Source organism: Eriocheir sinensis, chromosome 54 (genome assembly GCF_024679095.1).
Source record: "Eriocheir sinensis breed Jianghai 21 chromosome 54, ASM2467909v1, whole genome shotgun sequence".
Taxonomy (NCBI): domain Eukaryota; kingdom Metazoa; phylum Arthropoda; class Malacostraca; order Decapoda; family Varunidae; genus Eriocheir; species Eriocheir sinensis.
In genome coordinates this window covers 3,412,132-3,424,173 of record NC_066562.1, presented here as the reverse complement: position 1 = coordinate 3,424,173, position 12,042 = coordinate 3,412,132, and the positions used below count along the sequence as shown (strand labels likewise).

Genomic DNA, 12,042 nt, shown 5'->3' with positions numbered 1-12,042 from the left:
AGATGCTGTGTTAGTTTGTCCACGGGTAGTGTTAGGAGCCTAGTAATCGTGCAAGGCTTTGCACCATGACCGTGAGAAAGTACCCACGAGAATCCGACTCATCTCCTTTGTGACCTTGTAAAATAGTTATCAAGGAAGCTCAAAGCGTCTGAGAATGTGGACCTAAATTGTTGATGCATTGATAGATTTGGTGTTTTGATGCTCTGAAGATTTATGGCCGTATTCTTAAACAGTTCTGCGCTCAATTACATATATTTGACAAGGCTTTCCTAGGATATGTGGGTATTTGCAGGGGTACCTTTATGACCCTGGTGGTAGTTTAACCTTTATTCTGTACCATGAACCTAAAAAAAGACATTAGAACCAGACTGATTTTCCTTTTCGCCTCTAGAAATTGTTGATGTGAGAGCCGGAAGCGTCTGAAAATACCAACCTTAGTGTTTTAAATGACTAGATAATATCGAGTCTGTTGCAGCTTCTTGATACACCGGCAAGTCTCGCTCTCTGGATGCTTTGAAATGATTGGCTTTTTGTGACGTACTGACGGGGCTGACATATCATTTCAATGCTCGGGCTAAGATCTGTCGAGGGTATGGCAGAGACTTTGCTGGAGTAGTTTTGATGCTTTGAATAGCCTCGGTTGGCGGTGTGGTTATTAGTGAGGACGTCACTTTTTTTCTCCTTTTTTGTGTCTCCATATTTCCTCCTTCCCTTTCCTTTTTCTTTTAATTTATTTCTTTTTTATTTTAGTTCGTCCTTTTTCTGCTTTCTCTCTCTCTCTCTCTCTCTCTCTCTCTCTCTCTCTCTCTCTCTCTCTCTCTCTCTCTCTCCTTCGTTTCTGATCCTCGTGCGCGTAAGTGTTCATGATATGCATTTGGTGGGCCGGTGCGTGCCAGATTATGTTAACTGCTGGATTGTATTTTAGACATTAACTTTTTATCCCCTTCCGTTGCTTCTCAGGCCAGGATGTCTTTTTTCTTGGGTGCACTTTTGTTTGTTTCTTAGTCTGAGGAGTCGGTAGTTTGCTGGCTGGGGCGGGGTAGCGGGGGTGCATTGGGGGCGGAGGGAGGGAACAGGCACGGAGCTGACTCACGGTGTCCTGATGCTCTCTTTAGGTGGTGACGTAAGCTTGTTTGGGTCAGTGCGGCAGGTGGGCGCATAAGGGCGGCGGTGTAGAGGGCGGGGTGTGTAAGTAGGCTGTGTAGGCGGCTTCATGACAGAGGTGGTGAAGTTTTATGAGCTGTAGTGTTCTCGGCGTGTCTGCGTGGCGTGGCGTGGCGTGGCGGGGCCGGGCGATAGCTTATAATTATTACTGCCGGCCAGGGTTGTTGTTTTTTCCAGTGAGCCGCTATTACCTTTGCTATTGCTACTTTTACTACTTCTACTACTACTTCTACTATCATTATAACTACAACTGCTACTACTACAATTATTACTACTGCTACTACTACTACTGAATAATAATGTTAATACCAACTTTAGTATTGATTATAGTAAAGCTTTCATACCACACAGCAAATAGGAATTAAGGAAAGGAAAGTAAGAGCTTATGAAGTTAAAAAATAATCAACTGCAATGTTTTCTTAGTAGTATAAAGACCATGAATGTAATGAGAATGATGATAATAATAATAATAATAATAATAATAATAATAATAATAATAATAATAATAATAATAATAATAATAATAATAATACCCACACGTTAACAGGAACAGGACAGGACGAAGACGAAGAGAAAGGAGAGAGAGAGAGAGAGAGAAGAGGGAAGGAAGAAGGATAAGCAGGAAGCGAATAATGAGACCAAGTAGGACACGAGCAGGACAGCAGGACGCGGCAGATGAAAGCAGGACAGATTAAGAAGCACCCAACGCCCCCATCCCCCCTCCTCACCCCCCTCCCCACTCCTCAGAGCAGCTGGATGGGGAGTGAATCAAGTAAGTGTAAAGGGGAGGGGAGACACTATGCTCAAGGGGGAGGTATGATTGGGTGTAGGGGAGGTTAGGTGGAGGGAGAGGCATGACTGGGGAGAAGGGGAGGTTAGGGGGTGGGAATTATGTAAAGGGAGGTTGTGGGGAGAGGAAGGTTAAGGTAGGTACGCAGAGGTGTGAGTAGATAAGAAAGGGGAAGGTTGTAGGTAGAGTTAAGGGTAGTGTTCTGTGGGGGGGTTATGTTCAGTATGTAAGAGAGGAGGAGGGAGAGAGAAGGGGTTGAGGGGAGGGAGAGGGGATAGGAATGATGTGAGGGAAGGAAAATAAGGATATGGCTGGAGAGTTGAAAGACAGGGAGGAGGGAGGAAAGGGGGAAGGAGGAGGGCGGCAGGAGACTTTAGTGATGTTGGGAAGAAGCGATACAAAGCGTTAAGGGGCTCTCACACATTCCCGGTCCCGGTCGCGACCGTCCCCGATGACTCCCGATAAGCCGGTCGCCGGTCGACCGGCTGTAAGATCGGGGATTGTCGGCGGCAGACCGCCGGTCGACCGCCGGTCGACCCTGAGGACCGTAGACGCAGCCGACCACCGCCGGTCAACTTTAAAATTTTCGAAGATATCGGCGATGCGCCCGGTCGACCGGCGGTGTGGAAAAATGTCGCCGGTCGACCGGCGGTCAGCCGCCGACACCCACGGCAGACCGGCGGCAGACCGGCGGTCGACCGGCGGTCGACCGCGAGTGAACACCTGTGTCTGACCTGGGGATTAGCGAGGGAGGAAGGAGGAAAACGAAGAGGAACAGGTAGGAGCGAGGGATGAAGAGAGAGAGGGAGATGCGATAAAGGAGGAAGAGGAATGGGTGAAAGAGAAAATATATATATATATATATATATCTATATATATATATATATTTATATATATATATAGATAGATAGAGAGATAGATAGAGAGAGAGAGAGAGAGAGAGAGAGAGAGAGAGAGAGAGAGAGAGAGAGAGAGGAAAGGAATGTAAGGAGGAAAAGGTGGGAGTTAGTGAGTAATAGAGAGGGAGGGATGGAGGAGAGTGAGGAAGGAAGGGAGAGAGGGTGGAAAGAGATGAAAAAAAAGGAGGAAGAGGAATGGGTGAAAGGAGAGAGAGAGAGAGAGAGAGCGAGAGTGTTTTATGCACACGAATGAATTTAGGTATGAAGCTATTTATGAGGTAATTATAAATATATGAAAATGCAAAGAAAGTGTTTGCTCGTCGATGTGCAGCAGGTCTGCCGCCGGTAGACCGGCGGTCTGCCGCCGGTAGGCCGGCGGTCGACCGCCGACTGACCTGCTGCCGTCGCCGGTCGGAGAAATCGAAAATCGTATATGGTCGCCGGTCTACCGCCGGTAGACCTCATTCTCCATCCCCTCCCTCCACCCTCCCCCGACCAGGACCCCCCCATTCGTCCTTCCTGGTGAGTCAGTCAAGGCAGTCACGGGTGCTTGGTGTCGGGTGGTGGGTGGGTGTAAGGATATTGGCGTTAATAGTACCAAAATTCAGGCACTTAGCTGCATGCATGGTGCGGATCCCCACCCCAACCCCAACCCCCCACCCCCCCGCGACTTTAATGCTTTCCTCCCCCCCCTCTTACCCCCCATATCGTGTCTGATTAGCACTAGGCCCCTTCTCATTATCTTCATTTATTCACTTGCTTCTCGATTTATCCGTCATTTTCTTTTATGATCTTTTTTCCTGTACTTATTTTTATTTGTTCGTTTTTTCCTCTTGCTTTATTTATTTTTCCTTCAGTTTTCCTCATTTTTTCTCCCACGTTTATTCCCATGCGTCTCAATTTCTCTGTCCTCCTCTTTTAAATTCCTGTTCCTGTTCTTCCTTTTATTCTTCTTTCTTCTCTTCTTCCCAGTTTATCAGTTTTCTTCGTTTTTTTCTCCCACGTTTATTCCCATGCATCTCTCTCTCTCTCTCTCTCTCTCTCTCTCTCTCTCTCTCTCTCTCTCTCTCTCTCTCTCTCTCTCTCTCTCTCTTGTTTGTTTGTCTGTTCTCTGTCTTTCTACTTGTTCATTAATCTTTTTTTTGTTGTTGATTTTTTTCTTTTTAATCTGGCTCCTTTTTCTTTTTTTTTCTCTTCCACTAACTTGTATTTTCATGCGTCTTACTTTATCATTCTCTTTTATATTCTTTGTTCCTGCCATTCTTCGTGTTATTTCTTCTTCTGTCTCCTTTTTGCTTTATTCTCCTTTATTCTCATTTTAGTTTCCTATTATTTTTCTTTCTCCTACATTTTTTTTACTCAGCATTGTTTTATTTTTAGTGTCATGTCAGTTCTTTCCTGCTCTCATATTTTCTCTTTCTCGTTCTTACTTTGTTTCTCTTCACGTTTTTCCTCCTTATATCCTTCTATTCTTTCACCATTCAGGCTTCTCCATTTCCTCCTCCTCCTCCCCAACCTTCTCTTTCTTTCTTTCTTTTCCGCCTTTATCGTCCTCCTCCTCCTCCTCCTCCCAAACTTTCTCTTTCTTTCTTTCTTTTCCTCCTTTATTGTCATCCTCTCCTCCTCCTCCTTCTCCATCTTCTCTTTCTTTCCCCTCTTCTCCCTTCTCGTATCTCTATCTCATTATTTTCTTTTTCATTTTTACCTTGTCTCTTCCTCCACCTCCTCCTCCTTTCTTTTCCTCCTTTTTCCTCCTCCTCCTCCTCCTCCATCTTCTCCTTCTTATCCGTCTTTCTCCTCCTCCTCATTCTTTTCTTTTCTTTTTCATGTTGACCTTTTGTCCTTTCCTCAATCTCGTCTTTCTTTTCTTTCTTCCTCCTCTTCCTCATTCTTTTCTTTTATTTTTCATGTTGACCTTTTGTCCTTTCCTTCTTTCTCCTCCTCCCCACCACCTTCTCTTTCTATTGCGCCTTTCTCCTCCATCTTTTAATTTTCCGTCTTTTTCCTTCCCCTCGTATCACTTTCTCATTCTTTTCTTTTGTTTTTGATGTTTACCCTCCGTCCTCTCCTCAATCTCGTCTTACCTCCGCCTCCCCCACCACCCTCTCGTCTGCCTTTCCTCGTCGTCTCAACCCTCGGACATTCTCGTCTAGTCACACACACATGCACTCTCAATTCGATACTAACGTTTACTCTTCCGGAAATAAGATACCTACATGTCAAACCCCAAAACCCCCAACCAACCCAGCTCGCCAACCTGCCCCCCCTCCCCACCCCACACTCACCCACCCCCCCATCCCCGCTCTCCCATGTTATGCCCCTCACCTCCTTCCCACTCCCACCCTCCCCCTTCCCATGTGCATTTCTTGAGCTCCAAACACACACACACACGCTGACTTTGGTAGGTTTGGTGGGCTTTAGATATCTGGAAACTGTGTGTGTGTGTGTGTGTGTGTGTGTGTGTGTGTGTGTGTGTAAACTTTACGTATAAACACACCCACGTTCTGTACACGGACGCACACTGTGAAAATAACCCAATTATTTTTGCTTGACACACGATTGGAATAACTCAATGGCTTTCTTCTGGTTCTTTTTTATTTATTCACTTGTGGGTTTTTTTTTACAAATGTGCATAACAAAATATACAAAAACGACGGTACATACAGACATGCATATATACATACATGAATAATACGCGTTCAGCTTTGGTTTCATTCTCCTCAGTGACATGTATATAAAGTATCCCCCAAGACTCCCAACCTCACCCTTTAAAGCAATAATATATAGGTACATACATTAGTAATACAAACATTGGTAATACAAAGGTTGGTAGTGTCAATCGCTTGCACCCCTCACCTCAACTGTTTACAAATGCCGAAAAGGAGATCAATCGGGTTCTAGAGGTTTTCGGTTCGTGGTACAGAAGAAGCGTCACACTACCACCAGGGTCATAAAACTGCCCCTGGAAATGCCCAAAACTACTACGAAAGCCTTCATCAACAATATATATACAGTCTAGGGCCGATAAGTAGATTAGTCGGGTTCTAATCAGTGTTTTTATAGGTTCATGGTACAGAAGAAGCGTCACACTACCACCAGGGTCATAAAACTACCCCTGGAAATGCCCAAAACTACTACGAAAGCCTTCATCAACAATATATAAACAGTCTAGGCCGATAAGTAGATTAGTCGGGTTCTAATCAGTGTTTTTATAGGGTCATGGTATAGAACAAGGGGCACACTACCACCAAGGTCATAAAACTGCCCCTGGAAATGCCCACAACGCCTACGAAAGCATTATCATATGTGTGCTTGGGCTCTGAAGTGTTAAGAGTATGGCAACTACATTCCATACAGATACAGGACATACTTTTTGATACAAAGCTAATACAAACATTCATTGGTGGTAAGTCAATAATGCATAAAAAATCATTACAATGCTTCTGTATGTACACTCTCGCCATACATGATCATACATAACAAATACATAAACTTTTAGTCTTATACAAACAATAATGCAGTCTGACTCAATATACATAGCAATAAATATACAATAAATAGTCTCTCTCTCTCTCTCTCTCTCTCTGGCAGGAAAATTATATCGGTTCTAAAATGGATACAAAGGATGAATCTCTGGGTCCTGGTCTTGGTCGTGGCTGGGAGTCGGTTAGGTCAGGGTATATATAGGTTAGTTATGTAAAAGATCTAAATGCATGTATATCTTGGTCATGTGCGTTCTCACCTGTCCACACACACCTGCCTAACCGAACCGAACCTGATCTACTCCCAAACCAAGAACCACATTGTTTCGTCCGTCCTTGTACCCAATCTAGAACCGGCCTAAAAAAAGTCTAGAAATGTCCCCCCGTGATATCTACGTAATACCGGGTTTCCTGAATGCCTTTGTACGCCTGCTTACACTTATCTGGAAGAACGTCCCTCGCCCTTTCAGAGAATATCAATACTTGTAACTGACGTGTATTACCTAATAGCTTAATGAGACCCCCCACTCCCCCCCCATACCTCCCTTCTTCCACAGTTCTCTCTCTCCCTTCATCCTTCTCTCTCCCTCCCTCCACTCTTCTCTCTTTCCCTCTCTCCTAAACATATTCCTTTCTCTCTCCCTCTCTGTCTCTCTCCTGCCTTTGTTTTATCCTCTACCAACCATGAATGAAACAAGTTGATTTATTAATATACAAAATCTGCCCTCCCCTTCCCCTCTCCTCTCTCCCCCCCATCCCTCCCCTTCCTTCCCCACCCCCCAGCTGCCTACCCTTATCCCCTTATTCTACCTTCTAGCAACCATGGGCGACACAATTTAGTTTCTTTACATTAACATTATACACTTAACGAAATTAGCCACCCTTCCTCCCCCTTCCCTTCCCCCCCAAAAAAACTCTCTCTTTATACCTTTGTTTCACACCAACAACAATAAGTAATACAATTTGGTCTATTCACATACATTCCGTCTATAATTAACAGGATCGCACCCCCCTCCCTTCCCTCCTAACCCTCTCAACTAATATCTTTGTTACAATCGCCAGCTGCAATACTATACAGTTTCGTACATACATCTATTCATCTCACACACCGTTGCCAAATTATCGTACTCACAGCATACTATTTACCGGTTTCTGACGCCTAACTATTGCCAAGAAACATGAGGAATTAACTCTTTTAACGATAAATATAAAGGAATCTCGTTATTAGACAGTTTTGGGGGTCGGAAGGCGGTAATTATAAGAGGCAGAGTACGACAATCTGGCAACGTTGGTCTCACACTGTATCCATTCACCTCAAACTGGACCCATTTTAGCACAGACCGTAGAAACAACAGCAACAGGTTTAGAGGAAGTGTTCACCGTGACGCCGACTTGATTGATACGCGTTTCCTGACTCCTTTGTACACTTGCTTGACATGTATCCGCTAGAACACTCGTCAGACATACTCAAGTTTTTGTTTGTTTGTTTGTTTTTTTATCGTCGTATTAGTGTTATATGGCTAGTTGGCTCTTTAATTTAACTTTCGAGACGGGGTTTTGTTAGCAGTGTTGGATTTTCGCAGTTAACATTTTACAAGCGCAGTCTTAAAATGTGATATATATAAGAAAATAAATCAACAAAAACGACCAGGCAGCCGTTAATTTACGTAGCCTTTTTTTTATTCCGATTTTTAGGACGAAGTTAGTTGGAAATGTTGTTTTTTCACGGATGACAATTACAAACTCAGTCTTTAAAAGTGATATATTAAACAACAGCAATCAACTAACCACGCCATGAAAAACGGGTCAAAACAACTTAATTTAAACTAGACAAATTAGCCACATTTTTCTTACTGAAGACTAATGCGAATTTTTTGTTTTTTCGCGGATGACCGGGTCAAAACAACTTAATTTAAACTAGACAAATTAGCCACATTTTTCTTACTGAAGACTAATGCGAATTTTTTAGGACGAAGTTAGTTAGAAATGTTGTTTTTTTCGCGGATGACATATTACAAACTCGGTCTTTAAAAGTGATATATTAAACAAACAAACAAAAATAGCCAACCACGCCAAGAATAACGGGTCAAAACAACTTAATTTAAACTAGACAAGCTGGCCACATTTTTCTTACTGAGGTCTAATACGTACGTTTGAAAATTCAGGCGACACTTTCACAACAAATAAACACAGAAACCCAAGCCTATTACGATCCCTCTCTCACTCTGTAACCACAATCATGTCTATAGTTGCCTGTGTGTCGATCAACCATACATTATTTACCTGTAGTACATTACTTAGCGAGCCTCTCTTAGTTTTTCATTCACCAGGATTCGAATAAGCAGACATTAACATTATAGAACATCATTAATATTCAAGAAAGCTTCAGGAATACATAACTTTTTTTGACTCGTAACTAAAATAGTAAGTAACATTCATTCAACATATTTTTTTCATTATCGATTTTATGCTCATTTGTACATAGATTAACTACCAGAGAGAGAGAGAGAGAGAGAGAGAGGTGGAAGGAAGGAAACATTACGCCATCAGACGAAATCCTAAAATATTAAAATACACGCATGTTCTTTGAAGCATATGTGTCCTTGACGTGTGTGTGTGGTGTGTGCGTGTCGCTAAGTGTCTATTCTTATTTTTCTCTGGATTCGCACACACACACACACACACATTATTAACTCCAGAACTCACCCGATCATCGTAGTCGTAATATTTCTCTGTTACCTTGGTGTGTGTGTGTGTGTGTGTGTGTGTGTGTGTGTGTGTGTGTGTGTGTAATCGTGCAAGGCGTCAACCAATTCCATTCAATAAAGCCACAAAGCAAGTATTACCTCACATCAGGCGTGGAACTAGGACAAATGGTGTTGTTTTTGTTGTTGTTCTGGACAAGTGCCAAGATAACTGTGGTGCGCTCTCTCTCTCTCTCTCTCTCTCTCTCTCTCTCTCTCTCTCTCTCTCAACTATCTTATTTTTACTCAGTTTGTCCTGCTTCCACGAATCTCTCTCTCTCTGACAATAGATGGCGCAACGTCTTCCTTGTATAATCGAAGAAACGTTTCAGGCAGTCAGTGGGATCAGTGTCTCATCGAAACTATTTTTACACACACACACACACACACATAATCTCCTCTCATTCACAGGTAATCGTAGCACAGGTCACATAGCACAATAAATAACGCATCGGAACAAATAAATACTTTCACGGGATCAGCGGAAACATGTGCGGACGTCACTTAAAGCTTCGAAACCCATACATACTAGGGCTGAACGTCACCACTCCGTCACTGATAAGGCGTAGTACAAGATTTAAGCTCCGCACTGCCAGACGCTCTCGGCCCTCACAACGCGTATTTCCCAAGGTCACAAAGGAGATAGTCGGGTTCTAACGAGTGTTTTTTTTCACGTCTATGGGCCACTTTCACAGTTCCCCATGATCGGTTACTAAGCTCCCAAACCAATACCAGAGCCTTCGAAATTTCCTTGTATAGTGTCTGGTGTTTATATTTGAGTTCACAAATTTGACGAAACTATACAGGAAAAGTCTTGTGTATTTAGTGTGGCGTCGAAAACCTCCCCATTTTGGATTGTATGGGATTCTACAGTTTGGTTCGGGCTGTTACGAAGACACTGTGTTGGACTGTGAAATCGGCTCTATGGTGCAGAATAAGCCTCATCAAATTATCACTGGGCTTGGCAAACTACCCATGGAAAGAGTAACACAACCTCCTCGAAAGGCTTATGTAATGTGGGTGTGTGAGCTCCGAAATGTTTATGAATGCAGGTCAAACTTCCACTTTTTCACTGACAAAACTTCATAGAAACGTTTTTGCTAGCACTAAGGCATACTGCAAACGTTTTTGTGTATCGAAGCGTCTCGTGCACCGTATTTCAGCGGCAAAACGTCTTTAGAACTCAAACATATAATACATATTCATCTTGACCTAAATTCACCACCACCACCGTCATCACCATCACAGAGAACTCACGATCAGTATATGTGTCTCGTCACCACCATTACATCACCACAGGATCCCCATCATTATCACCACAACCCTTCTCTCCTCATCACCACCACCACTGTGACAGGAACTCCACCAATATCACAATCCTCCCGTCACCACCACCACCACCGTCACCAATACACCACCACCACCATCACAACAACCTCGCAGCACCGTCACTGCAATTGGAGAGCCTTTGAAAGGCAGCTTCAACACCAACCAGCACAACTAGCTGTCATCACCACCACTACCAAGGTCACCCTCGCCCCCAATCACCACCATGGGTACCGGTGTCGTCTTCTTCAGGGGAACACAGTGACACTCCAAATCTACCTCGCACTCCACGGTCGAGTCACTCCAGGACTCCGCCAGCAGCACCTGGAAGTGTTCCGTGCGCGTCACCTTAGGACCACACCTGCCCATCACTTCCCCTAGCTTCTCGTTGCCGCAGAAGGCGTGAGTATCTTCACAGCGGGGCACGGCCAGGTGTGATGGGAAGATTGTGAAGTCCCTCCTTTCGTCTGTCTGGTTCAGCAGCTCCCTCACCGACACCTTCGTCAGGATCGGCCGGCAGCCCAAGCTAACCACCAGGCCCGCGGTATCCTTCCATGAGGCGGCGTTCTTCCCGTGGGTCAGTCGTTCTGCCTCCGTCAGGTTGTGGAAGTAATGGGTCCAGTTTGTTTGGTTGTCGCAGTTGCCGGCCTGCGACCCCGCCAGATAGGCGAGCCCCAAAGCCACCAGGAGAGCAACCACAACCGCTAACCACACGACCAGACGTCGACACCTCGGCTCCATCGCTTTGCTGTGTGTCAGGCCGTCCTCGGCTATGTACAAGGCGTATGGGGAGGCATCAAGGTGGTGAGGATGCTCGGCGGGGGGGAAGTCAAGGGCGAGTGGGAGCTGCTTTTCGTTATCCATGTGGTTGTGCGTGTGTTTACTGTGGAGGCTGAGAAGAGAATGACTGGCTCATGCCGCGCCGCCGAACAGATTGACGACTCCCTCCTCGCTCCCCTCTCTCTCTCTCTCTCTCTCTCTCTCTCTCTCTCTCTCTCTCTCTCTCTCTCTCTCTCTCTCTCTTTTGCATCACCAAAAAGCAAAAGTAAATATTGACTTATTTGTATTACGCAACACGAATGAACATTTCCTCTGACATTGCAATCCTCCTGGAAGAGAGAGAGAGAGAGAGAGAGAGAGAGAGAGAGAGACCAAGTTTCCTTTATTTTTATTGCGGTTACATATTGTGAAGATGGGAATTATACGCTCACGGAAATAAATGGTGTTGGTGGTGGTGGTGATGGTGGTGGTGATGATGATGGTGATGATGATGATGGTGGTGATGATGATGATGATGGTGATGATGATGATGGTGGTGGTGGTGATGACGATGGTGGTGGTGATGACGATGGTGGTGATGATGATGATGGTGGTGATGATGATGATGATGATGATGGTGGTGGTGATGACGATGGTGGTGGTGATGACGATGGTGGTGATGATGATGATGATGGTGGTGATGATGATGATGATGATGATGGTGGTGGTGATGACGATGGTGGTGGTGGTGATGATGATGATGATGATGATGGTGATAATGAACGCACCTGTTTTGATGATGATGATGATGATGGAGAGGTCGTGGTGGTGATGATGGTGATCTCGTAATGAAGTTATGGTGATGACGAGAGCCTGGT

At 44.6% G+C, this 12,042-nt stretch overlaps 1 protein-coding gene across 2 annotated transcripts in view; it reads left to right on the top strand.

Annotated features, from left to right (window-relative positions):
* The window catches only part of LOC126983553 (nascent polypeptide-associated complex subunit alpha, muscle-specific form-like), a 169,609-nt gene that overhangs the window by 138,461 nt on the left and 19,106 nt on the right, over nucleotides 1-12,042 (top strand). For both annotated transcript variants that reach the window (XR_007735967.1, XR_007735966.1), the window contains exon 17: nucleotides 1,712-1,936. The gene's annotated coding sequence lies outside the window, so the exon portion shown is untranslated. The remainder of the gene's footprint in view (nucleotides 1-1,711; nucleotides 1,937-12,042) is intronic.